The following is a 27,925-nucleotide window of genomic DNA, read 5'->3' on the forward strand; positions in this document are numbered from 1 at the left end:
CACACTCCTAAACGTCCCTAGGTCCACTGTTTCCGATGTGATAGTGAAGTGGAAACGTGAAGGGACACGTACAGCACAAAAGCGTACAGGCCGACTTCGTCTGTTGACTGACAAAGACCGCCGACAGTTGAAGAGATTCGTAATGTGTAATAGTCGGACATCTATCCAGACCATGACACAGCAATTCCAAACTGCATCAGGATCCATTGCAAGTACTATGACACGTGGGAGGTGAGAAAACTTGTTCGAGCCGCTGCTCATAAGCCACACATCACGCCGGTAAATGCCAAACGACGCCTCGCTCGGTGTATGTAGCCTAAACGTTGGACGATTGAACAGTGGAAAAACGTTGTGTGGAGTGACGAATCACGGTACAGTGTGGCGATCCGATGGCAGGGTGTGGGTGTGGCGAATGCCCGGCGAACGTCATCTTCCAGCGTGTGTAGTGCCAATAGTATAATTCGGAGAAGATGGTGCTATGGTGTGGGATGGAGGGAGCTTGCACCCCTTGTTTTGCGTGGCACTATCACAGCACAGGCTTACATCGATGTTTTAAGTACCTTCTTGCTTCCCACTCTTTGAAGAGCAATTCGAGGATGGCTATTCCATCTTTCAACTTGATCCAGCACCCTGTTCATAATGCACGGCCTTTGGCGGAGTGGTTACACGACAATAACATCCCTGTAATGGACTGTCCTCCACAGAGACCTGACCTGAATCCTACAAACACCTTTTGAATGTTTTGGAAGGTCGACTTCGTGCCAGGCCTCACCGACCGACATCGATACCTCTCCTCAGTGCAGCACTGCGTGAAGAATGGGCTGTCATTCCCCGGGAAACCTTCCAGCACCTGATAGAACGTATGCCAGCAAGAGTGGAGGCTGTCACCAAGACTAAGGGTGGGTCAACACCATATCGAATTCCGGCATTACCGATGGAGGGCGCCACAAACTTGTAAGTCATTTATTGCTGGGTGTCCGGATACTTTTGTCCAGATAGTGTATGTAGATGCAGATTTAGTTACATTAGTGAGTCACAACTTTTTAAACAGAACGTTGTTTATTCTGTTTCGTAGCTGTTAAGATGGTTATGTTGAACTTAAGGGTGAAAATAACTTTCGCATGATTCTTCGTTGGCAAGCACAAGCTTGATGAAACGTGGACTGCAGATAGAAAGAACTGCTGTAGTATAGTACAGAATAGCACATTCGAAGAAATATGGAATGGGTCGAAGAGAAATGACACTTTTATGCAAAGACAATAGCTACACTGAAGTCATTGCGATTTCTGATGCTCTCACTGCTGACTGGGGTTTTTCCAGACATGTCTTTGGCCGGAGTCTCATTGCATGGGGTAGAACTGTTTTCAGTTATGGTCACCGTTGACCAGCAAAGAAGTGTGTGGATACGCCCCGGACAGTGATGGGGTGGCAATTACACTGCTGCCCGCCATATGGCCCGAGAAACAGGAATGATGGTCTGAAGTGGCGCTTCCTTTCGTCGTGGGACCCCTTTGTTGACCATCCGCTGCACGCATACAAAACAGTCGTATGTCCACGGTATTCTACGTCTCGTTTTGTTTGCCCCTGATGGCAAGCCATTCTGGGCTTACATTTAATCAAAGTAATACCTGCCCACCGGCTCTGTCCCCAGTTGACAACGTCAAGAGCATTATGGGCAGGGCTCAATAACTGGCTCGAGATTTTTACGTTCTAACGTACCAGTTGCACGCAATTTGGTATGATATCCCTCAGAAGGCCTTCAACAACTTTATCAATCAATAAAAAACTAACCTCTATCTAATCAGGACTTGAAGACGCAACGGTACCGACCGGCCGCCGTGTCATCCTCTTCCCACAGGCGTCACTGGATGCAATATGGAGCGGCATATGGTCAGCATACAGCTCTTCTGGCCATTCTCAGTTTTCGTGACCGGAGTCGTTATTTACCAAGGCCTTGAAGGCTCAACGGAACCGACCGACCACCGTGTCACCCTAATCCCACAGGCGTAACTGGATGCAATATGGAGGGGCATATGGTCAGCACACAGCTCTCCCAGCCATTGTTAGTTTTCGTGACCGTAGTCGCTATTTAGAAAGGCCTTGAAGGCTCAACGGGACCGACTGACCGCCGTGTCATCCTCATCCTACAAGGTGTCACTGGATGTAATATGGAGGGTCATATCGTCAGCACACAGCTCTCCCGGCGATTCTCAGTTTTCGTGACCGGAGTCGTTATTTACCAAGGCCTTGAAGGATCAACGGGACCGACCGACCACCGTGTCACCCTCATCCCACAGGCATCACTGGATGCAATATGGAGGGGCATATGGTCAGCACACAGCTCTCTCGGCCGTTCACAGTTTTTGTGACCGGAGTCGTTATTTACCAAGGCCTTGCAGGCTCAACGGAACCGACCGACCGCCGTGTCATCCTCATCCTTCAAGCGTCACTGAATGCAATATGGAGGGGCATATGGTCAACACACAGCTCTCCCAGCCATTATCAGTTTTCGTGACCGGAGTCGCTATTTAGAAAGGCCTTGCAGGCTCAACGTGACTGACTGACTGCCGTGTCATCCTCATCCTACAAGGTGTCAGTGGATGCAATATGGAGGGGAATGTGGTCAGCACACAGCTCTCCCAGCCATTGTCAGTTTTCGTGACCGGTGTCGTTATTTACCAAGGCCTTGAAGTCTCAACGGTATCGATCGACCGCCGTGTCATCCTCATCCTACAGGCATCACTGGATGCAATATGGAGGGGAATGTGGTCAGCACAGCACTCTCCCGGCTATTCTCAGTTTGCGTGGCCGTAGTCGTTATTTACCGAGGCCTTGCAGGCCAAACGGTACCGACCGACCACCGTGTCATCCTCATCCCACAGGCGTCACTGGATGTAATATGGAGGGGCATATGGTCAGCATACAGCTCTTCTGGCCATTCTCAGTGTTCGTGACCGGCGTCGTTATTTACCAAGGCCTTGAAGTCTCAACGGTATCGACCGATCGCCAGTTCATCCTCGTCCTACAGCCATCACTGGATGCAATATGGAGGGGCATGTGGTCAGCATACAGCTCTTCTGGCCATTCTCAGTTTTCGTGACCGTAGTCGTTATTTACCGAGGCCTTGCAGGCCAAACGGTACCGACCGACCACCGTGTCATCCTCATCCCACAGGCGTCACTGGATGCAATATGGTGGGGCATATGGTCAGCACACTGCTCTCCCGGCCATTCTCAGTTTTCGTGACCAGAAACGCCACTCACCAATCGAGTAGCTTCTCAATTGGCCTCACGAGGGATGTGGACGCCCTGCTTGCCGACGGCACTTGGCAGACCCAGACAGTCACCCATCCTAATACCAGCCAAGATCGACAGCACTCAACTTCGGTGATCTCACGAGATCGGGTGTTATCACTGCGGCCAGCCCGTTGGCTCTGGCAGGCATAACAACCAGAGATGGACCAAAGCCTTTCTGACTTGCTCCGTTTGTGAAGCTCTCTCTCTCTCTCTCTCTCTCTCTCTCTCTCTCTCTCTCTCTCTCTCTCTCCCTCTCTCTCTCGAATAAAACATTCAGCTTTTCTGTGATTTTAATTAAACTGGAGCATCCAGCAGACCGGAAAAGGCATGTGTATCCAAATACAATCAAATAGGCAGAATACGGCGCTGCGGTCGGCAACGCCTATATAAGACAACATGTGTCTGGCGCAGTTGTTAGATCGATCACTGCTGCTACAACGTCAGGTTGTCGCGATTTAAGTGAGTTTGAACGTGGTGTTATGGTCGACGCACGAGCGAAGGAACACAGCATCGCTGAGGTAGCGGAGAAATGGGGAGTTTTCCGTACCACCATTTCACGAATATATCGTGAATATCAGGAATTCGGTAAAATATCAAATCTCCGACATGACTGTGGCCAGAGAAAGATCCTGTAAGAGCGGGACCGACGACGAGAGAATCGTTCAACGTGACAGAAATGCAACGCTTCCGCAAATTGCTGTATATTTCAATGTCGGGCCATCAACAAGTGTCAGCGTGTGAGCCACTCAACGAAACATCATTGAAATGAACTCTCGCAACTGAAGACCTACTAGTGTACCCCTGATGACAGCATGACACAAAGCTTTATGCCTCACCTTGGCTTGTCAACACAAACGTTAGATCGTTGATGATTGGAAACGTGTGCCCTGGTCAGACAAGTCTCGTTTAAAATTGTATAGAGCAGATCGACATGTATGGATATGGAGACAACCTGCTGAATACGTGGATCCTGCATGTAAGCAGGGGACTGTTCACGCTGGTGGAGGCTCTGTTATGGTGATATGGGACCCCTGATACGTCTACATACGACTCTGACAGGTGACACGTACCTAAGCAAACTGCCTGATCACCTGCATCCATTCACATCTACATCTTCATCTACATGGTTACTCTGCAATTCACATTCACCAGGTGTACCGGTATGAAATGAGTGTTTTTTTTTATGAAAATGAAACACTAATTTTGAATTGAAAAGTAAAAAACATTTTATTCAAAGTACTGACCATTGCTTTCTATACATTTTGACCACCTTTCTGGTAATTTGTGAACGCCACGCCAATAGAAATGTTCGTCTTTTGAATCAAACCAATCAGACACCCAATTTTCGACTTCTTCGTAGGAATCGAAGTGTTCCTCAGCCAATGCGTGTCTCATTGATGAAGACAAATAGTAGTCGGAAGGGGCCAAGTCTGGTGAATACGGCGGGTGAGATAGCAGCTCCCAGCCAAGTGTTCTGATTGTATACTGAACCAGTTTTACTTTGTGTGCAGGTGCATTGTCGTGTAAAAAAGTTACTTTGCCATGTCTTCTGGCCCATTCCGGTCTTTTTTCGACCAGTGCACTACCGCAGACATTAGTGTAGTCCATGCGGCAGTTCTACATGCTTGCGGGAGCCCTACACGATATTAGGCAGGTGTACCATTTCCTTTGACTCTTCATTGTATTTGTTTGTCTGTACACGTGTATGAAACTATACCGATTTGTGTCCCATTCGGATAGTCCCTTTGTGGTCCGTCCCTTTTTTAATCACCGTGAAAATGACCGTGGAAATGGAAATGGTCGTTTGGGGTGAGTGGGCGGGAGTTCCCAGTCGGGAAGTTTTGTCGCCAGTTGCAAGTCTTACTGAGTACGACGCCACATTGGGCGACTCGCGCGTCGGCAATGGGGATGGAATGATGAGGAGGACAGCACAACACCGAGTCCGTGAGGGGAGAAAAATCTCCCGCCCCAGCCGGGAATCGAACCCGGGCCCCCGTGCGTGGCATTCCAACGCGCTGACCATTCAGCTAATGGGGCGGACGCCTGGAGCGTGTCAGCAACGGCAGGCGGTCCTGCTGATGACCGCTCGTGAGCAACAGGTGGTGTCACTAGTCGGGTCCCCGGACCGTGCGTCTGTTGTTTCTACGCACGCGTGTGGCCGGCGACATTACGGAGACGAGAGACGCGGACCGCCGTGTGACGTCAGACGGCGCGTGTGGGGCCAGATAACATCGGGCCGGCTGCCGTCGTCCTGGATTAGTGTCAGACGGCGGCGGCAGCTGATCCGTGCTGCTCTGCGCCTGGCGATAAGGCGCAGGGGGTCTGCCAAGTCGCGAGGTCTGGAGGCGGCGGCAGCGAACACAACCAGCCGCGTCTGCATCTACAGGTTCTCGGGAGCGCCGGCAACGGTGAGTACACCCTGCCCGACGGCTGCATCCAGTCTACACCGACTCAAAGGAAGGCCTCGGCTCTTGTCGGTGACGTCACGTCAGCTAGGCACGGCGAACGCCAGGTCTGTTGCAGGCATACTCGTAATGGCGGTGTCTCCCTCTCTGACACAGGAAAATGTGAAACTATTGGCGGTAGTTGACCAACACACATTGTTCTGAGAGATTTCTGCAGTCAATTAATTGTGCAATTCATTACACTTCTTAACAAATAGTGTACTCCTGAACTTAAATTTCCATCTGTTTTAACGATTGAGATACAAAAACAACTTCATGGTCCAGCAGCAACAGAAGTCGTGCTTCTTTACCTTATTTGTAAATCTGAGGAAGCTACATTTGTACTGGGTTGCTTTTACAAGAAACTGAACATATTGGTGCTCTTCTTTAGGTATCTTGGTTGACTATGGGGTGAAGAGCACTGAATGTTAGTGAAATATCTTGCGATTGTACACGTTGTGGGAGGGGGTGCGGGACAGAAGAAGAGACAAAAGAGAGATACTCGTTTTATCAAATAAAATTTTTTTATGTTATGTAGTTTCTCCTTTCAGTTGCAAGAGGGGAATATTTATCTTTTCTAATGTGCATGTTTAAAAAAGTTTAAGCTCGGCAGTATTTTCGATGTATGAAGCTATTTTCTTTCCCGTTTAGAACTTCGTTGAAATCGACTGTAATCTAATGACTGACAACAGTTGGACATTTACACGTGTAAATTAGTTCACATTTCCAGTGACGATGTCTAACGAAAATAAATAAATAAAAGAAACGAGTTCATTGTAAGGGGGTTGGGGTAAGTTTCGACAACAAAATGGATAACATGGGTCAAGTAAATATAGTTACCTGAATGTAAAATTTCCGAAGCTTGCAATGGGGCAAAGCATCTTCTCATATTGATCTACGGTTGTTTCGACAGGATTCAGTAATACAGAACTATGATCTTCATTTGTAGCTTTACGACAGTAATAAAATCTTTCATCTAAATAAAACTGCGGAATTCAAAACAATACCAAACCAAACGCTCAGGCGTTTCTGCCTGCAACAGACGTGGCGTTCGCCGTGCCTAGCTGACGTGACGTCACCAACAAGCCCCGAGGCCTTCCTTTGAGTCGGTGTTGGTCCACTGCTGCGTAGGCTGACCACATTAGGACCACCTGCTAGTAGTACGCTAGCGGCAAGTTACAATCGATGCCTTCACTGCGCGATAGCGATGGAAATACTGTCGATGACAGTGCTGCCAAAGCAGAGTTACTAACCACAGTCTCCCGAAATTCCTTCACCAGAGAAGACGAAGTAAATATTGCAGAATTCGAATCGAGAACAGCTGCAAACGTGATTAACTTTCAAGTACCAGTCGTGTTTTTTTTAAGTAAGTACTGTTTTGAAATTAAAAAAAGACGTGCTAAGATTTCTCAATAATTTTATTTTCACATGAAAGGCCGTACCTTAATCTACGCACTGGCGCCATTACAGTCTGGTCCTTCCTTGTTTACGCTGTGTACTGAGTGTTTGAGATGCCTCCGATAATCGTGAGTCCCGCCAACTGTGAAGTACGGGCTGTTGTAAGATTTCTTAGAGCTAAAGGCCTAAAAACAATCGATATTCATCGTGAGATCTGTGCAGTTTACGGAGAAAACATTACTTGTGATGGAATGGTAAGGGGGTGGGTGAGAGCATTTAAAGATGGCCGCACAAATGTGCACGATGAACGACGGAGTGGGCGTCCTTCGGTTGTTAATGAAACTTTGGTGCTGGAAGTGGACAATAAGGTGAGAGAAAACAGACGCTTTACGATTTACTCCTTGCAGGATGACTTTCCTAATGTTTCTCGTAGTGTTTCGTATGGTATTGTGACCGAGCACTAGAATTTCCGAATATTGTGCTCACGTTGGGTACCGAAAATGTTGACTTCTTAAGTAATAGAACCCAGTACGTTGTCCTCGATGGTGAGTGTTCATCGGAGGTGAGGGTATCATCTGGAGTACCCCAGGGAAGTGTGGCAGGTCCACTGTTGTTTTCTATCTACATAAATGGTCTTTTGGATAGGGTGGATAGCAATGTGCGGCAGTTTGCTGATGATGCTGTGGTGTACGGGAAGGTGTCGTCGTTGAGTGACTGTAGGGGGATACGAGATGACTTGGACAGGATTTGCGATTGGTGTAAAGAATGGCAGCTACCTCTAAATATAGATAAATGTAAATTAATTCAGATGAACAGGAAAAAGAATCCTGTAATGTTTGAATACTCCATTAGTAGTGTAGCGCTTGACACAGTCACTTCGATTAAATATTTGGGCGTAACATTGCAGAGCGATATGAAGTGGGACAAGCATATAATGACAGTTGTGGGGAAGGCGGATAGTCGTCTTCGGTTCATTGGCAGAATTTTGGGAAGATGTGGTTCATCTGTAAAGGAGACCGCTTATAAAACACTAATACGACCTATTCTTGATTATCGCTCGAGCGTTTGGGATCCCTATCAGGTCGGATTGAGCGAGGACATAGAAGCAATTCAGAGGCGGGCTGCTAGATTTGTTACTGGTAGGTTTGATCATCACGCGAGTGTTACGAAAATGCTTCAGGAACTCGGGTGGGAGTCTCTAGAGGAAAGGAGGCGTTCTTTTCGTGAATCGCTACTGAGGAAATTTAGAGAACCAGCATTTGAGGCTGACTGCAGTACAATTTTACTGCCTCCAACTTACATTTCGCGGAAAGACCACAAAGATAAGATAAGAGAGATTAGGGCTCGTACAGAGGCATGAGGCATATAGGCAGTCATTTTTCCCTCGCTCTGTTTGGGAGTGGAACAGGGAGAGAAGACGCTAGTTGTGGTACGAGGTACCCTCCGCCACGCACCGTATGGTGGATTGCAGAGTATGTATGTAGATGTGGAAGACGGATGTGCATAAAACCAAACGTTTAGACAGTGCATTGACTTTGCTTGAGCGATACCACAACGACGGTGATGGTTTCTTAAGCCAGACTGTTATGGGCGATGAAACATGGGTGGCCTACGTAGCACCAGAATCAAAGCAACAGTCCCTGGGAGTTGAGCAAGGGCATCGTTTTGCTGTAAGACAATGCCCGTCCACATGTGGCGAATCACATCTTTTCGATGGGAAACTCCAGATCATCCTCCGTACAGCCCCGATCTTGCGCCCAGTGACTACCATCTGTTCCTGCACTATGAAGAAACACCTGGCCGGTCAGCGTCTTCGAGACGATGACGAAGTCAAAACTGTGGCGATGCAGTGGTTAACAAGTCAGCCGTCAGACTTCTATGAGGAGGGTATTCAGAAACTGGTACAACGTTATGACAAGTGCCTCAATATTGACGGAAATTATGTAGAAATGCAGGTTCCTTTCAGAGCACGCTGATGCAATAACTCCATACTTAACAATCATACACAACCGCTCTCTCGGCGAAAGGTCGGTACCCAAATGCTGGGAAGTAAATATTCCAGAATTCAAATCAACAAAACCTGCCGATACGAGCAACTTAGAAGTGGAAATCCTTGGAGTAAGGAAGCAACGGAAATCACCTAATACCAGAAGATCTTCCGGTCCAGACTGTATATCAGTTAGCTTCATTTCAGAGTACGCTGATGCTCCGTTGTTAAGAATCGTATACAACCGATAGCTCGACGGAAGATCCATACCCAAAGACTGGAAAGTTGCACAGGTCACACCAATATTCAACAAATTCAGAAGGAGTAATCCACTTAATTACAGGCCCACATCGTTAACGTCCATATGAAGCAGGACTTTCGAACATACACACGGTGGGCCACTGATAGTGACCGGGCCAAATATCTCACGAAATAAGCGTCAAACGAAAAAACTACAAAGAACGAAACTCGTCTAGCTTGAAGGGGGAAACCAGATGGCGCTATGGTTGGGTCGCTAGATGGCGCTGCCATAGGTCAAACGGATATCAACAGTGTTAATTTTTTTAAATAGGAACCCCCATTTTTATTACATATTCGTGTAGTACGTAAACAAATGTGAAAGTTTTAGTTGGATCACTTTTTTCGCTTTGTGATAGATGGCGCTGTAATGGTCACAAACGTATAAGTACGTGGTTATCACGTAACATTCCGCCAGTGCGGGCGGTATTTGCTTCTTGATACATTACCCGTGTTAAAATGGACCGTTTGCCAATTGCGGAAAAGGTCGACATCGAGTTGCTGTATGGCTATTGTGATCAAAATGCCCAACGGGCGTGTGCTATGTATGCTGCTCGGTATCCTGGACGACATCATCCCAGTGTCCGGACCGTTCGCCAGATAGTTACGTCATTTAAGGAAACAGGAAGTGTTCAGCCACATGTGAAACATCAACCACGACCTGCAACAAATGATGATGCCCAAGTAGGTGTTTTAGCTGCTGTCGCGGCTAATCCGCACATCAGTAGCAGACAAATTGCGCGAGAATCGGGAATCTCAGAAACGACAGTGTTGAGAATACTACATCAACATCGACTATACCCGTACCGTATTTCTATGCAATAGGAATTGCGTAGCGACGACTTTGAACGTCGTGTACAGTTGTGCCACTGGGCACAAGAGAAATTACAGGACGATGACAGATTTTTTTGCACGCGTTCTATTTAGCGATGAAGCGTCATTCGCCAACAGCGGTAACGTAAACCGGCATAATATGCACTATTGGGTAGCGGAAAATTCACGTTGGCAATCTAAATGATGCAATGTGTACTGATTTCCTACGTAATGTTGTACCGATGTTACTACAAGATGTTTCACTGCATGACAAAAAGGCGATGTACTTCCAACGTGATGGATGTCCGGCACGTAGCTCGCGTGCCGTTGACGCGGTATTGAATAGCGTATTTCATGACAGGTGGATTGGTCGTCGAAGTACCATACCGTGGCCCGCACGTTCACCGGATCTGACGTCCCCAGATTTCTTTCTGTGGGGAATGTTGAAGGATATTTGCTATCGCGATCCACCGATAACGCCTGACAACATGCGCCAGCGCATTGTCAATGCATGTGCGAACATTACGGAAGGCGAACTACTCGCTGTTGAGAGGAATGTCGTTAGATGTATTGCCAAATGCATTGAGGTTGACGGACATCATTTTGAGCATTTATTGCATTAATGCAGTATTTACAGGTAATCACGCTGTAACAGCATGCGTTCTCAGAAATGATAAGTTCACAAAGGTACATGTATCACATTGGAACAACCGAAATAAAATGTTCAAAAGTACCTACGTTCTGTATTTTAATTTAAAGAACCTACCTGTTATCAACTGTTCGTCTAAAATAGTGAGCCATAAGTTTGTGACTATTAGAGCGCCATCTATCACAAAGCGAAAAAAGTGGTCCAACTAGAACATTCATATTTCTTTACGTACTACACGGACATGTGATAAAAATGGGGGTTCCTATTTAAAAAACGCAGTTGATATCCGTTTGACCAATGGCAGCGCCCTCCACCGGGCCAATCATAGCGCCATCTGGTTTCCCCCTTCAAGCTAGACAAGTTTCGTTCTATGTAGTTTTTTCGTTTGACGCTTATTTCGTGAGATATTTGGCCCGGTCACGTTCAATGGACCACCCTGTATTGTGATCGAGTATTATAAATTACCTCGACACCTAGTCAACACAGATTTAGAAAACATAGTTCTCATGAAACACAACTAGCACGAAGTGCTGAGTGCTATTGACCTTGAATTTCAAATTGATTCCGTACTTCCAGATGTCCAGAATGCCGTGTACTGAGTGACTGTCTCGGGACCAAAAATCGGTCCTTTATACACCCCCACAATAATAGGCCCTGAAACTATATGTTGTTCGATGTTTAAGTTACAGAAATTACAATTAACCCTTGAATGCATAGTGTAGCTGGTCAGCTACAGACTTCATTTCTTCGATGTATCCTATACTGAGCAACATTTCGTATCAAATTCGTTATATAGTTAAGTGTATAGCCTACACTCTAGTGCAGCTGCTAGTAATTCTTCACACCGATCGTAAATGGCAGGATGAACTGGCCCTGTTCGACAGTCAGCTGTGTGAATGTACTGCCGCGCTTGTGTTTTCTGGCGGAAAGTAGAGACTTTTTTTTTTTTTTTTTTGCTGTTTCTGCACTGATTTGTGGGTTTAAAAATAACTTTTTTATTTTGAAAACGTAAGCAGATATGGTGTAGACAGTTAATTCGAGTGTCTTTACGGTAGATTTGAGATCAGACCTGTTTTTGTGTTTGTAGCGATTGTCAACAATAATGCTTTGTTAATTTAATTAAAAAATTTTATCAATATTTTTTCGTAATGCAGGAAATATAACTAAACGTGGTAATTTTTACAGCTTGAAATAAGAAATCATGCATTTAAGGGTTAAAACATAACTCATTCATCTTCAACTTTTGTGGTCCTTTCTTCCTCAGTTGCATGTAATATCACGGTATATTGATAATGTTTGCTTATGGACCGTCTGACACCCCAAAATACACACACACACACACACACACACACACACACACACACAAAAGCACAGCCATATATATATATATATATATATATATATATATATATATATATATATATATATATATATATATTACACACACACACACACACACACACGCACACACACACACAAATGCATACACGAACAGATCACAGATACTTCAATAATTACACTCGGAAGTTTGGCAATAACATTCGATCTTTGGCAAAAACATTTGACAGTCGGCAACAGAAACCAAAACATTGCATCGAAAACAAGCGTTCAGTTCATAGTGCAGTGGAATGTGGGAAGAAAACCGCAAATTGGCATTCATAAGAATAAGAACAACACGAACAATGCAACAGGAGAGTAATATGTAGGAGATTGTCCACGCAACCTGTAAGTACAGTTCAAAACATTACTACTTAATAGTAAAATACCAACCACCAGAACTGTTTATAACCTATAGGCACAGTGACAAAAATGTAAATTAAATAGCTAACATACGTACATATTCCAGGCCACTGATGATGCCTTGCAGAAAATAAAGGCGAAACGCGTATGCCACTAAAATTGTGTTTTATTCAGTTGCTGTCAGCCGGTCCATAAGTAAAAATTATCAATATACCGTGATATAACTCATTCAATTAACTGAATACATCGAGAAATTCCTTCGTTTCAACAGTTCCTTCTACCACAAAGGCTAGGCCGAATTATTTGTTTAAATAACGAAATTAACACATCTAGTTATACAAACAAAGCTTTTGACAAACGTGGTAATTATTTTGCAATTAATTAAGGACTGGCTTTGCTAATATGGTTTCAAATAGGGCCAAATAAATACTTTCAGAATCCTAGTAGTTCTTCTTCCAAATGTTTATAATTAGTAGGGAATTTATATTCGTTTGTAAGTCAAAAACAGAATCTATGTATCCGCCTGCTTGGCTGGGTGGTAACGTGCTCGCCTCCCATGCAAGTGGGCCCGGGTTCGATTCTCGGCCGGGTTGGAGGTTTTCCCCGCTCGGGGACTGGGTGTTGTGTTGTCCTCATTTCATCCAAACCACCGGGTAAGTAAGTAGCCCATTGTGGTGTCCAATGAAATAAGACTTGCACTTGACGGACGAACTTCCCCGAAAGGGGCCTCCCAGTCAACGCTGCCATACGCTCATTTCCATTTTAAGAAGTCCGCCGCCGCTGAGTGGTCAGCAGGGCGGAATGGCCCGGCTGGGGCAGGAGATTTTCTCCGCTCGGGGACTGGGCGTTGTGTAGTCCTCATCATCATTTCATCCCCATCTTCGACGTACGTTCATTTCCATTAGAATCTAAGTCATGAAACAATTACTGATTTTAGCCCAGTGTTCGTTTTGTGCTTTTATCAGTGGGGAGGGGGATGTCTTAGGGGGTTAGTATAATTACATATGTTACTAGCTTGGACCGTGGCGTTACCTATGGTTAAACAGTTATTTATAAATAGATGTTAATGCCGAATCTCACTATTCACGCGTAAGCACTACCAGAAAAGCCATCCCTTGTTATATCTTTAAAAGTACATTATAGGTAAAGCTTATTTACAAAATCATCTACATACAGGTATACGAGGGCAATTCAAAAAGTAAAGGCACATTTGTGAAAAGCTGTACTTATTCTGGTGATAGAAAACTGAAACATGCGTTATTTTTCTACGTAATCTCCCTGCAGTTAAATGCAGTTTTCCCGACGTTTTACGAGTTTTTTTTATTTCATCAGATAATACGTTTATCGGTTGCATCTGTAACCAATTTTGCACCGCAGCAATGGCGTCTTCATCACTTTCAAATCTTCTTCCCTGTAGTGCTTCCGTTAAGGGTCCAAACATTTGAAAATCGCTTGGAGCCAGGTCTGTACTGTATGGTGGATGTTCCAGCACCTCGAATCTCAACTCCTTTATTGCGTCGGCTGTCCGTTTGGCAGACTGTGGGCGAGCGTTATCTTGCTGCTTGATGACACCTCTTCACAGTTTTCCATGTCGTTTGGATCTGATTGCAGGTTTTAGTTTCGTGCGCAACACATCATATCCACCATACAATACAGACCTGGCTCTAAAGCCTCGTTTACACTGGGGCGACGTCTTGCAACATTGTGGCATGCTACGGAAATGTGGAGTGCGTCGTCTTGTCATTTAGTTCTAAACGTTTTGAAATGCTTACCTACTACATAACACTTTTTCAAAATTAATAAGCAAACATATTAATAGTAAAACTGAATTTAAAACTTTCAGTGTTAGGCTCCACAAATTTAAATCATGTGTGAAGTTTTACTCCAGTGCGTGGGAAATAAAAATCCCAGGTTGGGATGCATAAACTAAAACCAGATGAGGGGATGGTCTGATGCAGAGGGGGGGAAATCCCCGCCATCCTCCTCTGCAATTCTCACACTTTTTACCCTATCTGTAGCATAAGATATTAACTAGGAATGGTCAAAATAATGTAGGAAATCAATTACATTGAAAAAACTAAGCACAGAATTAGACCTGGTGCTACATTCCTTAAGACTGAGGACCAACCTTACACGTTTGTGGAAATGCAGATTATACTCATGCATGTTAATGGTAATGACCCAAAAATGAAAACAAAATGAATTTAAGGAGGCAGATGGCGAAACAACAAAGTAAAGAGATGCCAACCTGCTTCGTCACAGCTGATTTCCTGTCAGAGAGGTCACAGTTCGTAGTAACTGGCGAGACGTTGTCGAGTAAAATAGAGATGATTTCTGGCGTTATCCAAGGTAGTGTTATAGGTCCTCTGCTGTTCCTTATCCGCACAGACGATTTAGGAGACAATCTGAGCAGCCATCTGAAGTTGTTTGCAGATGACGGTGTAGTTTATCGTCTAGTAAAGTCATCAGAAGATCAAAACAAATTGCAAAACGATTTAGAAAAGATATCTGTATGGTCAGAGAATTCGTTTTTGACCCAAAATAACGAAACGTTTGGGGTCATCCACATGATTGCTAAAAGGAATCCGTTAAACTTCACTTACGTGGTAAATCGGTCGAATCTGTTGTTGTTGTTGTTGTGGTCCTCAGTCCTGAGACTTGTTTGATGCAGCTCTCCATGCTACTCTATCCTGTGCAAGCTTCTTCATCTCCCAGTACTTACTGCAACCTACATCCTTATGAATCGGCTTAGTGTATTCATCTCTTGGACTCCCTCTACGATTTTTACCCTCCACGCTGCCCTCCAAAGCTAAATTGGTGATCCCTTGATGCCTCAGAACATGTCCTGCCAACCGATCCCTTCTTCTTCTCAAGTTGTGCCACAAACTCCTCTTCTCCCCAATTCTATTCAATACCTCCTCATTAGTTATGAGATCTACCCATCTAATCTTCAGCATTCTTCTGTAGCACCACATTTCGAAAGCTTCTATTCTTTTCTTGTCCAAACTATTTATCATCCACGTTTCACTTCCATACATGACTACACTCCATACAAATACTTTCAGAAACGACTTCCTGACACTTAAATCTATACTCGATGTTAACAAATTTCTCTTCTTCAGAAACGCTTTCCTTGCAATTGCCAGTCTACATTTTATATGCTCTCTACTTCGACCATCATCAATAATATTGCTCCCCAAATAGCAGAACTCCTTCACTACTTTAAGTGTCTCATTACCTTATTTAATTCCCTCAGCATCACCCCACTTAGATCCTCCTTTCAAGACACTGTCCATTCCTTCCAACTGCTCTTCCAAGTCGTATGCTGTCGAATCTAAGGGCCGTAAATTTAGCTACAATACGAACAACTTAAACTAGAACGAACATACAGAAAATGTTGTGGGGGAGACGAAGCAGAGAATGGGTTTTATTGACAGAGCACTCAGGAAATGTAACATAGCTACTAAGGAGACTGCCTACACTGCGCTTGTCCGCCCGGCTCAGAAATACTGCCGCGCGGTGTGGGATGCTTACCATATAGGATTGACGGAGTACATCGACAAAGTTCAAAGAAGGGCAGCTCGTTTCGTATTATCCAGAAATAGGTGAGAGAGTGTCACCGACAGGATATATGATTTGGGGTTGACATCATTAAAACAAAGGCGTTACTCGTTGCGGTGGTATCTTCTCACGAAATTTCGGTATCCAACTTTGTTCTCTGAATACGAAAATACACTACTGGCCATTAAAATTGCTACACCACGAAGATGACGTGCTACAGACACGAAATTTAACCGACAGGAAGAAGATGCTGTGATATGCAAATGATTAGCTTTTCAGAGCATTCACACAACGTGCTGACAAGAGGAAAGTTTCCAACCGATTTCTCACACACAAACAGCAGTTGACCGGCGTTGCCTGGTGAAACGTTGTTGTGATGCCTCGTGTAAGGAGGAGAAATGCGTACCATCACGTTTCCGACTATGATAAAGGTCGGATTGTAGCTATCGCGATTGGGGTTTATCGTATCGTGACATTGCTGCTCACGTTGGTCGATATCCGATGACTGTTAGCAGAATATGGAATCGATGAGTTCAGGAGGGTAATACGGAACGCCGTACTGGATCGCAACGGCCTCGTATCACTAGCAGCCGAGGTGACAGGCATCTTATCCGCATGGCTGTAACGGATTGTGCAGCCACGTCTCGATCCCTGAGTCAACAGATGGGGACGTTTGCAAGACAACAACCATCTGCACGAACAGTTCGACGACGTTTGCAGCAACACGGACTATCAGCTCGGAGACCGTGGCTGCGGTTACCCTTGACGCTGCATCACAGACAGCAGCGCCTGCGATGGTGTACTCGACGACGAACCTGGGTGCACGAATGGCAAAACGTCGTTTTTTCGGACGAATCCAGGTTCTGTTTACAGCATCATGATAGTCGCATCCGTGTTTGGCGACATCGCGGTGAACGCACATTGGAAGCGTGTATTCGTCATCGCCATACTGGCGTATCACCCGGCGTGATGGTATGGGGTGCCATTGGTTACACGTCTCGGTCACCTCTCGTTCGCACTGACGGCACTTTGAACAGTGGACGTTACATTTCAGATGTGTTACGACCCGTGGCTCTACCCTTCATTCGATCCCTGCGAAACCCTACATTTCGGCAGGATAATGTACGACCGAATGTTGCAGGTCCTGTACCGGCCGTTCTGGATACAGAAAATGTTCGACTGATGCCCTGGCCAGCACATTCTCCAGATCTCTCACCAACTGAAAGCGTCTGGTCAATGGTGGTTGAGCAACTGGCTCGTCACAATACGCCAGTCAGTACTCTTGATGAACTGTGGTATCATGTTGAAACTGATTGAAGCTTCATGGGCAGCTGTACCTGTACACGCCATCCAAGCTCTCTTTGACTCAATGGCGAGGCGTATCAAGGCCGTTTTTACGGCCAGAGGTGGTTGTTCTGGGTACTGATTTCTCAGGATCTATGCACCCAAATTGCATGAAAATGTAATCACATGTCAGTTCTAGTATAATATATTTGTGCAATGAATACCCGTTTACCATCTGCATTTCTTCTTGGTGTAGCAATTTTAATGGCCAGTAGTGTATTTTGCTGACACCGATCTATGTAAGAGAAATCAGAGATCGCACGGAAACATATAGGTGTTCATTTTTACCGCGCGCTGTTCGAAATTGGAATAATAGGGAATTATTTTGAAGGTTGTTCGACGAACCCTCTGCCAGGCACTTAAGTGTGGTTTTCAGCTATCCATGTAGATGTAGATGTTAGTAGCGATCTGGTCTGCGTGTCCAAAACAGAACAGCAGCCAACCTGCGTGGCTATCTATTCCGCAAGACGTCTCGTTACCTTTCGGAAGATATGTGCTGCCACATGCCTATGTACAGGCCACGCTATCCCTGGAAGATACCATACTCCGTCAATCCTATGTGGTAAGGATCCCAGACCGCGCAGCAGTACTCCAAATGAGGACGGACAAGTGTAACGTAGGCAGTCTCTGTAGCAGATCTGTTGCATCCTCTAAGTGTTCTGCCAATAAAAAGGTCTTTGGTATGCCTTCTGCATAACATTTTCTGTGTTTTCTTCCCAATTTAATTGTTTGTAATTGTAATTACTAGCTATTTAGTTGAATTTACCACGTATAGATTGGTGTCGTTTGTAGTGTAACCGAAGTTTAACGGATTCGTGTGGATGACTTCACACTTTTCATTATTTAGGGTCAACTGCAATTAACACACCTTACATACCATCAGAATCGTATTTGATCAATGTAACTCCATCTTCCGATGGAGTATGGGACTACGGCTGTTCAGTGTTTAATAAAAACAATACCAGTCGCCGTTGTATAGGTTTATTTCTAGGCAACCAGTTCCGACGTTACACTACGTCATCTTCAGGCCTAAACTGTGGAAGATATAACAGATAAATAATCACATATTGAAATACGGACCATATTGACTAAAAGAATCAAGTGCTGCACATTACTTTACGTAATTAGAATTATACAGCGATGTTTTATCAGAGCAATAAATGATATTGAAATACAGTGTGTTACATGTAAATTTCCTTAATTACAAGATCTCGGTCTTAATAAAACTCCATAATACACCGTAATATACATTATCAGATTTAATTAGTTTTCGTACATATTGTAAAATCTTCAGTATCGTCATGTATTGATAAAACAGAAGTGTAGCCATCAGTCCAGCATATTTACTGTCTTCAAAACGTATGACTCTACGTGGCAGACGCCTTGTTTAGTCAAAAGGCGAAAGACGGTTAAGAGGGACCAACAAATCACACGTAAAACAGACTGATGGTTACATTACAAGGTTACATTTTGAGCATTTATTGTATTAATGTGGCGTTTACAGGTAATGACGCTGTAACAACATGCATTCTCAGAAATAATAAGTTCACAAAGGTATACGTATCACATTGGAACAACGGAAATAAAATGTTCAAACGTACCTACGTTCTGTATTTTAATTTATAAAACCTACATGTTACCAACTGTTCGTCTAAAATTGTGAGCCATACGGTTGTGACTATTAGAGCGCCATCTATCACAAAGCGAAAAAAGTGGTCCAACTAGAACAGGGCTTTACAACATACGTGCTCGCGTAGCAAGCTGTGAGCAGCAAGGCGCGAGCACGGAGCAGCAAGGCGCGAGCACGCTACCCCCACTACCGGACCAGAGCGGAGAGTGGGGAGGGTCACATGGGGCACACAACAGCTGCCGCCAGTCAATGTAAATCCGCGGCCACCTGCAGGGATATCACTCACGAATTATTACTGCGACAAATAAAGGAGAATGTACACGTGCCACATAATTTAATTTTATTAGCTTAGTGTATGCCTCTACATTCACATTAATTTGTGAACTGTTACACAATAAAAGATGTCACTGAAGTGTGGGATTCTCGGTTATCTTGTACTTTTTGCCCTTTACAATTGCGTCTAAGTTCGGAGTAATTGTTCTTGTGCACTGTAGGCGCAGCGTGCAGTTTAAATTTCGATCAGACAATGCGTTTCTCAGGCGCGTCTTGTTACATTTCATTGCAGAGAACAGTTGTTCACAGACATACGTGGAACCGAACATTGATATTATTGTAGCCGCCAATTTGTGTAAACGAGGAAATCTATTATGAGGGAAGTGTCTGTAGAATTCCAAAATGTTTTTCTTGTGCCGAAATTTGTCTCTGTATTCTCTGTTACACTGGAGGTCAATAATTTCTAGTTGCAGCTCACGACGAATCTCTTCAATATACGCTGAATACGGAGAGGAGAAGAGATCAAAATCACTGTCTAGTGCTGTCAGATCTTGAAAGCGTTGATCAAATTCTTCCTTAAGGGCAACTAAACTATGTGAATAACGTTCACAGTCTTTGTGAACATCTTGCACGGATGATAATTTAGGAAAATGAGCTAGATGTCTTGTTCCCAGTTGACTCACCCAAAGCATCAATTTCTTTTTAAAAGTTCGTGTTCGATCTATGAAATGAGTAATTAGCAGATCTTTAATCTTGTAGTGAAATGTTCAAAGCATTCAGATGGCTAGTTAGATCTGCTAAGAACGCGAGATCACATTTCCATGAAGGCTCTTTCAATTCAGGAACACACGTTACGAGGGCAGTTCTATAAGTAATGCAACACATTTTTTTTTCTCGGCCAATTTTGGTTGAAAAAACCGGAAATTTCTTGTGGAATATTTTCAAACATTCCCGCTTCGTCTCGTACAGTTTCATTGACTTCCGACAGGTGGCAGCGCTGTGTGGAGCTGTTAAAATGGCGTCTGTAACAGATGTGCGTTGCAAACAACAGACAGTGATCGAGTTTCTTTTGGCGGAAAACCAAGGCATCTCAGATATTCATAGGCGCTTGCAGAATGTCTACGGTGATCTGGCAGTGGACAAAAGCACGGTGAGTCGTTGGGCAAAGCGTGTGTCATCATCGCCGCAAGGTCAAGCAAGACTGTCTGATCTCCCGCGTGCGGGCCAGCCGTGCACAGCTGTGACTCCTGCAATGGCGGAGCGTGCGAACACACTCGTTCGAGATGATCGACGGATCACCATCAAACAACTCAGTGCTCAACTTGACATCTCTGTTGGTAGTGCTGTCACAATTGTTCACCAGTTGGGATATTCAAAGGTTTGTTCCCGCTGGGTCCCTCGTTGTCTAACCGAACACCATAAAGAGCAAAGGAGAACCATCTGTGCGGAATTGCTTGCTCGTCATGCGGCTGAGGGTGACAATTTCTTGTCAAAGATTGTTACAGGCGATGAAACATGGGTTCATCACTTCGAACCTGAAACAAAACGGCAATCAATGGAGTGGCGCCACAGCCACTCCCCTGCCGAGAAAAAGTTTAAAGCCATACCCTCAGCCGGTAAAGTCGTGGTTACAGTCTTCTGGGACGCTGAAGGGGTTATTCTGTTCGATGTCCTTCCCCGTGGTCAAACGATCAACTCTGAAGTGTATTGTGCTACTCTTCAGAAATTGAAGAAACGACTTCAGCGTGTTCGTAGGCACAAAAATCTGAACGAACTTCTCCTTCTTCATGACAACGCAAGACCTCACACAAGTCTTCGCACCCGAGAGGAGCTCACAAAACTTCAGTGGACTGTTCTTCCACATGCACCCTACAGCCCCGAGCTCGCACCGTCGGATTTCCATATGTTTGGCCCAATGAAGGACGCAATCCGTGGGAGGCACTACGCGGATGATGAAGAAGTTATTGACGCAGTACGACGTTGGCCCCGACATCGACCAGTGGAATGGTACCGTTCAGGCATACAGGCCCTCATTTCAAGGTGGCGTAAGGCCGTAGCATTGAATGGAGATTACGTTGAAAAATAGTGTTGTGTAGCTAAAAGATTGGGGAATAATCTTGTGTATTTCAATGCTGAATAAAACAACCCCTGTTTCAGAAAAAAAATGTGTTGCATTACTTATTGAACTGCCCTCGTATTTATTTCCATGAACATATTTATCCCATCTAATAGGCAAAAAAATCGATTTAATAATTCGCCACGACTAAGCCAGCGGACCTCGCTGTAATAAGGCAGCCTACCATACTGGCTTTCATGCTCAAGAAAGCTTTTAAATAGCCTGTGTTGTAGCCCATGCTTCCTTATATAATTGGTTGTACGAACAACCTCACTCATCACATTTTTTAGAGTGATACTCTTTGCACATAAGTTTTCCTGGTGGATCACAAAGGTATCGTCGTTATATTTTAATTGTATTCAAATGCATGTTATTATTATTATGACCGACCAAATCGTAACAAATCGCGCGGCGTGCGTTTTTAACGATAGCTTTACACTCGCCCAGCCTTTATTCCTGCGATATTATATATAAATATACAGACAGGACCGAAAGATCGATCTCTCTACCGTAACCAATAGAAGCAAATACGCTTTTCAAGTTCCGTTACCTCTATCTTGACTCGTATTGTTACATTAGGTTTAAATAGTTCTCAGTTCTTGGGGACTGATGACCTCAGATGTTAAGTCCCATAGTGCTCAGAGCCTTTTTTTTTTTTTTTTAGGTGTTCCAGGGTGGTCAGCTATCCACGAAACGACGTTCTGTTTTTTGAGTGGCGTAGCGCACAACGCGTTACGCACTACACGCCGTAAACACGTTCAGCCGTGTACAAGTAAATAGGAAGCTAAACTGAAACAATGGACGTGCGACTAAGAGCTTGCGTAGTTTTATTCAATTGTTGCCGACGCGTTCAGTGTGACAGCGGAAGGAAGAAACCGGGGGCGAGGGAGCAGGAGCATTAACTCTCTCTGCTTGTTCCTCTTCTGTAACGATTTCGCTACGCAGTTGCTTCACGGTTATCGATTACACGCAGTTGTGCGGGCAATCAGTGAGACATCATAACTAGATAGAGCTAGAGACCGCCAGTCTAAATTTTTAAAATATTGTAAACATAAAGCGAAAATACGTATCGTCACTAGTTTTTAGTTAAAATACGCAATAACCGTAGAAAAGGAGCCAAATATGCAGATGCGTATGCAACATGCAAATGCATATAATCTGGTCTCTAATTATAACACTTAAGCTCATGAAATCATCGAGGATGACTGCAATGGAGGAGGAGGAGGAGATTAGTGTTTAACGTCCCGTCGACAACGAGGTCATTAGAGACGGAGCGCAAGCTCGGGTAAGGGAAGGATGAGGAAGGAAATCGGCCGTGCCCTTTCAAAGGAACCATCCCGGCATTTGCCTGAAGCGATTTAGGGAAATCACGGAAAACCTAAAATCAGGATGGCCGGAGACGAGATTGAACCGTCGTCCTCCCGAATGCGAGTCCAGTGTGCTAACCACTGCGCCACCTCGCTCGGTGACTGCAATGTAGGAACCAAAATTACTAATGTTGTGTAGGTCGACATCGCACGATTTTTAAACTACGCAAACTTGTCATCACGTTTGGCAGTTAACAGTACACCTTGAGGAAGGCGTCTTGCAATAGTCGCCGAAACGTCGGAATTTTATAGTTGACGCTGCGGCCTCAAACCCAGAAGAATTTTATTGACTGTGACAACGAAGATTAGATGGGTAGATCACATAACTAATGAGGAGATACTGAATAGAATTGGGGAGGAGTTTGTGGCACAACTTGACGAGAAGAAGGGACCGGTTGGTAGGACATGTTCTGAGGCATCAAGGTATCACAAATTCAGCATTGGAGGGCAGCGTGGAGGGTAAAAATCGTGGAGACCAAGAGATGAATACACTAAGCAGATTCAGAAGGATGTAGGTTGCAGTAGGTACTGGGAGACGAAGAAGCTTGCACAGGATAGAGTAGCATGGGGAGCTGCATCAAACCAGTCTCTGGACTGAAGACCACAATAACAACGTGACAACGGCCGCGGAAGCCTACATTTACAAATGTAGTGTTGATTTCACAGTTTCAGAACGATCGCGGGAAGGAATTACTTGCATAAAATATCAGGAAGTGTGGGTAGGGAGCGGTTTAAAGTGGAACGACCACATAAAATTCACCATGGGTGAAGCAGATACAAGATTCATATTGACTGGAAGAGTCCTCAGGAAGTGCAGTAGACATACGAGGCTCACTCCGAAAGAAAAGCACACTATTTTTTTTTTTAAATCCATCTTTTATTGTACATGTTTGGAAGTTAAACAATGTGTAGATACAGCCTTTAGGAACAATATTTTCATTTCTCCACATAATTTCCATCCCTCTCAGCTGCCTTACGCCATCTTGGAACCGGCGCCTGTATACCCGCACAGCACAATTCTGCAGCAACCTGTTGGAGAAGCTGTTTGGCAGCGTGCACGAGGGAGTCATCATCTTCAAACCTTGATCCACGAAGAGAGTCTTTCAGTTTCCCAAAGAGATGATAGTCACATGGAGCCAGGTCAGGACTGTAAGGCGGGTGTTTCAGTGTTGTCAATCCGAGTTTTGTGACCGCTTCCACGGTTTTTCGACTGACATGTGGCCGTGCATTGTCGTGCAACAGCAAAACGTCCTGCTTTTGCCGGTGTGGTCGAACACGACTCAGTCGAGCTTTAAGTTTCTTCAGTGTCGTCACATATGCATCAGAATTTATGGTGGTTCCACTTGGCACGATGTCCACAAGCAAGAGTCCTTCGGAATCGAAAAACACCGTAGCCATAACTTTTCCAGCAGAAGGTGTGGTTTTGAATTTTTTTTCTTGGGTGAATTTGCATGATGCCACTCCACTGATTGCCTCTTCGTCTCTGGTGACAAATGATGGAGCCATGTTTCATTACCTGTCAGAATTCTTCCAAGAAATTCATCTCCAACATTCTCGTACTCTTCCAAAAGTTCGCTGCATACCGTTTTTCTTGTTTTTTTGTGAGCCACTGTCAACATCCTGGTAACCCACCAGGCACAAACCTTTTTTAACGCCAACACTTTCAGTATTCTGCAAACACTTCCTTCCCCTATCACAACGTAGTGTGACAATTCATTCACTGTGATGCGTGTGTCAGCAGTCACCAATTCGTTAATCTCTGCACAGTGTCTGGAGTGTGTGCAGTACGAGGCCTGCCGCTGCGAGGACAATCCCCAATATTGCCGTGCCCAGTTTCATCGCGTAACCTGCTCGCCCACCGACCAACTGTACTGCGATCGACAGCAGCATCTCCGTACACCTTTTTCAACCTCTTGTGGATGTTTCCCACTGTCTTCTTTTCACAGCACAGGAATTCTATGACAGCACGTTGCTTCTGACGAACTTCAAGTGTAGCATCGATCTTGAAGATATGCTGTGACAGCGCCACTCACGGGAACAGGTTGAACTAAGTTTGAAAACAAGCGGGAAGGATGTATCTGCACACTGTACGCTTTCACACATGCAGAATGAAAACTGTATTTTTACAAAAATAGTGTGCATCTCTTTTAGATTGGATTGGATTGTTTGGAGGAAGAGACCAAACAGCGAGGTCATCGGTCTCATCGGATTAGGGAAGGAAGGGGAAGGAAGTCGGCTGTGCCCTTTCAAAGGAACCATCCCGGCATTTGCCTGGAGCGACTTTGGGAAATCACAGAAAACCCAAATCAGGATGGCCGGACGCGGGATTGAACCGTCGTCCTCCCGAATGTGAGTCCAGTGTGCTAACCACTGCATTTTTTTGGTGTGACCCTCGTATGAAGGAGGTAGCTTATAAAAGCCTCGTTCAACCAAAGCCTGAATATTGCTCGTCAGTCTCGGTTCCATACCAGACAGGACAAACAGAGAAGATCCAAAGAAGAGCAGTGCATTTCTCTACAAGCTCATTTACTGAGCGCGAAAGTGCCACAGAGAGGCTCAGTGAACTCCTGTGGCAGACGCTGCAAGAGAGGCATTCTGCATCACGGTGTGCTCTACTGCTAAAGTTTCGAGTCCTTACAAGAGTTAATCAATATATTGCTTACTCCTACACTCATGCTCATAAATTAAGAATAATTGCAGAATGTGGTGCCACACAACGTGGCACTACACAAAACTGGCGCTAATAGCATAGGCGCGGTATTGGTGATAAGTTGAGAAAACCGTCCCAAAACACATGTGCTACAAAACGCCACTGTTTCCTGCACATGTACCGCGACATGAATGTGGGATATGATCACCATGCGCACGTACACTGACCACACAATGGGTTGGCATACTCTGGATCAGGTGGTCGAGCAGATGCTGGGGTATAGGTTCCCATTCTTGCACCAGTGCCTGTCAGAAATCCTGAAGTGTCGTGGGGGTTTGAAGACGTGCAGCGATACGTTGACCGAGAGCATCCCAGATGTGCTCAATGGGGTTTAGGTCTGGAGAAGAGGCAGGCCACTCCATTTGCCTGTTTCGCCTGTTTCAAGATACTCTTCCACAAAGACAGCTCGGTGGGGCTGTGCATTATCATCCATCAGGAGGAAGGTGGGACCCACTGCACCCCTGAAAAGGTGGACATGTGCAAAATGACATCCCGATACACCTGACCTGTTACAGTTCCTCTGTCAAAGACATGCAGGGGTGTACATGCACCAATCATAATCCCATCCCACATCATCAAACCACGATCTCCATGCAGGTGCCTTTCAAGGACATTAAGGGGTTGGTATCTGATTCCTGGTGCACACCAGATGAAAACCCGGCCACAATCACTGTTCAGACTATACACGGACTCATCCGTGAACATAACCAGGGGACCACTGTTCCAATGTCCACATACTTTACGGGCTCTCCTGTGACCATGGGTCAGTGGACTGCGTCTTGCAGGTCTCCAGCTGAATAAACCGTCTCTGTTCAGCCATCTGTAGACTGTGTGTCTGGAGACAACTATTCCAGTGGCTGCGGTAAAGACCCGAGCGAGGCTACCTGCAGTACTCGGTGGCCGTCTGTGGGCACTGATGGTCATATATCGGTCTTCTTGTGGTGTTGTACACTGTGGACGTCCCGTACTGTAGCGCCTGGACACGTTTCGTGTCTGCTGGACTCGTTGCCATAATCTTGAGATCACACTTTGTGGCACACGGAGAGCCCGTGCTATGACCTGCTGTGTTTGACCAGCCTCCAGTCGCCCTAGTATTCTACCCCTCATAATGTCATCAATATGTGTTCTTTGAGCCATTTTCAACACACAGTCACCATTAGCACGTCTGAAAACGCCTGTACACTTACTCGCTTCACCGTGCTCTGACATGGACTGACACACCTCTGCATACGTCGACTGCTGCCAGCGTCACCATGTGACGACTGCAGGTCAAATGCACTGCATGGCCGTACCGCAAGGTAATTTAAACCCGCAAACCGTCCACCAGAGCGCTGTTTCACCATGTATGAGCATTATCCTTAATTTATGAGCATGAGTGTACATACAGGGTAGAAAAAAAATTGTGTTATAAAGTTTTTACCCAGGATGGCTGATGCCAGTAGGGACCAAAATTACTAATGTTGTGTAGGTCGACAAGCGCCATTTTTAAGCTGCAGAAACTTGGCGCCATGCACTCCGATTGGCTGTGGGATTGCCCTGTTGAAGTTCATCGGTTGACGGGCAGTGCTATGGTTCTCAGTCCACACACACACAAATTTGCCTCACCCCGTCACTGCCCTAACGTGATACGCACACGTGTCCAATAGACCTTGCCATTTGTCTCCACCTCATGTCAGAGGCATTCACACGCAAGCTTTGCCTCAGAGCACACACACGTCACCTGCAATCTAGTCACACAGTAAGCACGGTGGCACAGTATTCATTTGAAGAACGCCGAGATGTGGTATTTGTTTTTGGACTAGCCGACGGTAATGAGCATGAAGCTGGACGGTTGTATGAGGAACGGTACCCAGCAGGACGCCACCCACACTCGCAAACGTTTACAGCAGTTCACCGGTGACTTGGCGAAACAGGCTCGTTAGCAAGATATCACGGTGATGCTGGAAGACCTCGAACACGACGGGATGTTGCATTTGAAGCGACAGTTCTGGAGCGCATCGAGGAAGCGTCTACAAGTACTCGAGTGGTTGGACACGATGTGGGGGTCACTCATTGGTTTGAGGGATGACGGCCAGCATCCATTTAGTTTCCGCCCTGTCCAAGACATAAAACCTGTGGCGGACTATGAACATGGGCTAGGGTTTTGCCAGTGGTTTCTGCAAAGTGTTGCATGAGATCCCAACTTCCTCCCCATTGCATTGTTTACTGACGAGAGCACCTTCCATCGGGATAGCCTTTACAACACTCGAAACATTTATTACTGGGCAAGGGGAAATCCTCATGTCACGTACGTCCACGGA

General features: G+C 45.3%; 1 protein-coding gene across 1 annotated transcript in view; it reads left to right on the top strand.

The window, feature by feature from the left end:
* The first annotated feature begins 5,662 nt into the window (after positions 1-5,662).
* The window catches only part of LOC124553554 (facilitated trehalose transporter Tret1-like), a 52,665-nt gene continuing 30,402 nt past the window's right edge, over positions 5,663-27,925 (top strand). The window contains exon 1 of the mRNA XM_047127401.1: positions 5,663-5,704. The gene's annotated coding sequence lies outside the window, so the exon portion shown is untranslated. The remainder of the gene's footprint in view (positions 5,705-27,925) is intronic.

Source organism: Schistocerca americana, chromosome 11 (assembly GCF_021461395.2).
Source record: "Schistocerca americana isolate TAMUIC-IGC-003095 chromosome 11, iqSchAmer2.1, whole genome shotgun sequence".
NCBI classification, from domain to species: Eukaryota; Metazoa; Arthropoda; class Insecta; order Orthoptera; family Acrididae; genus Schistocerca; species Schistocerca americana.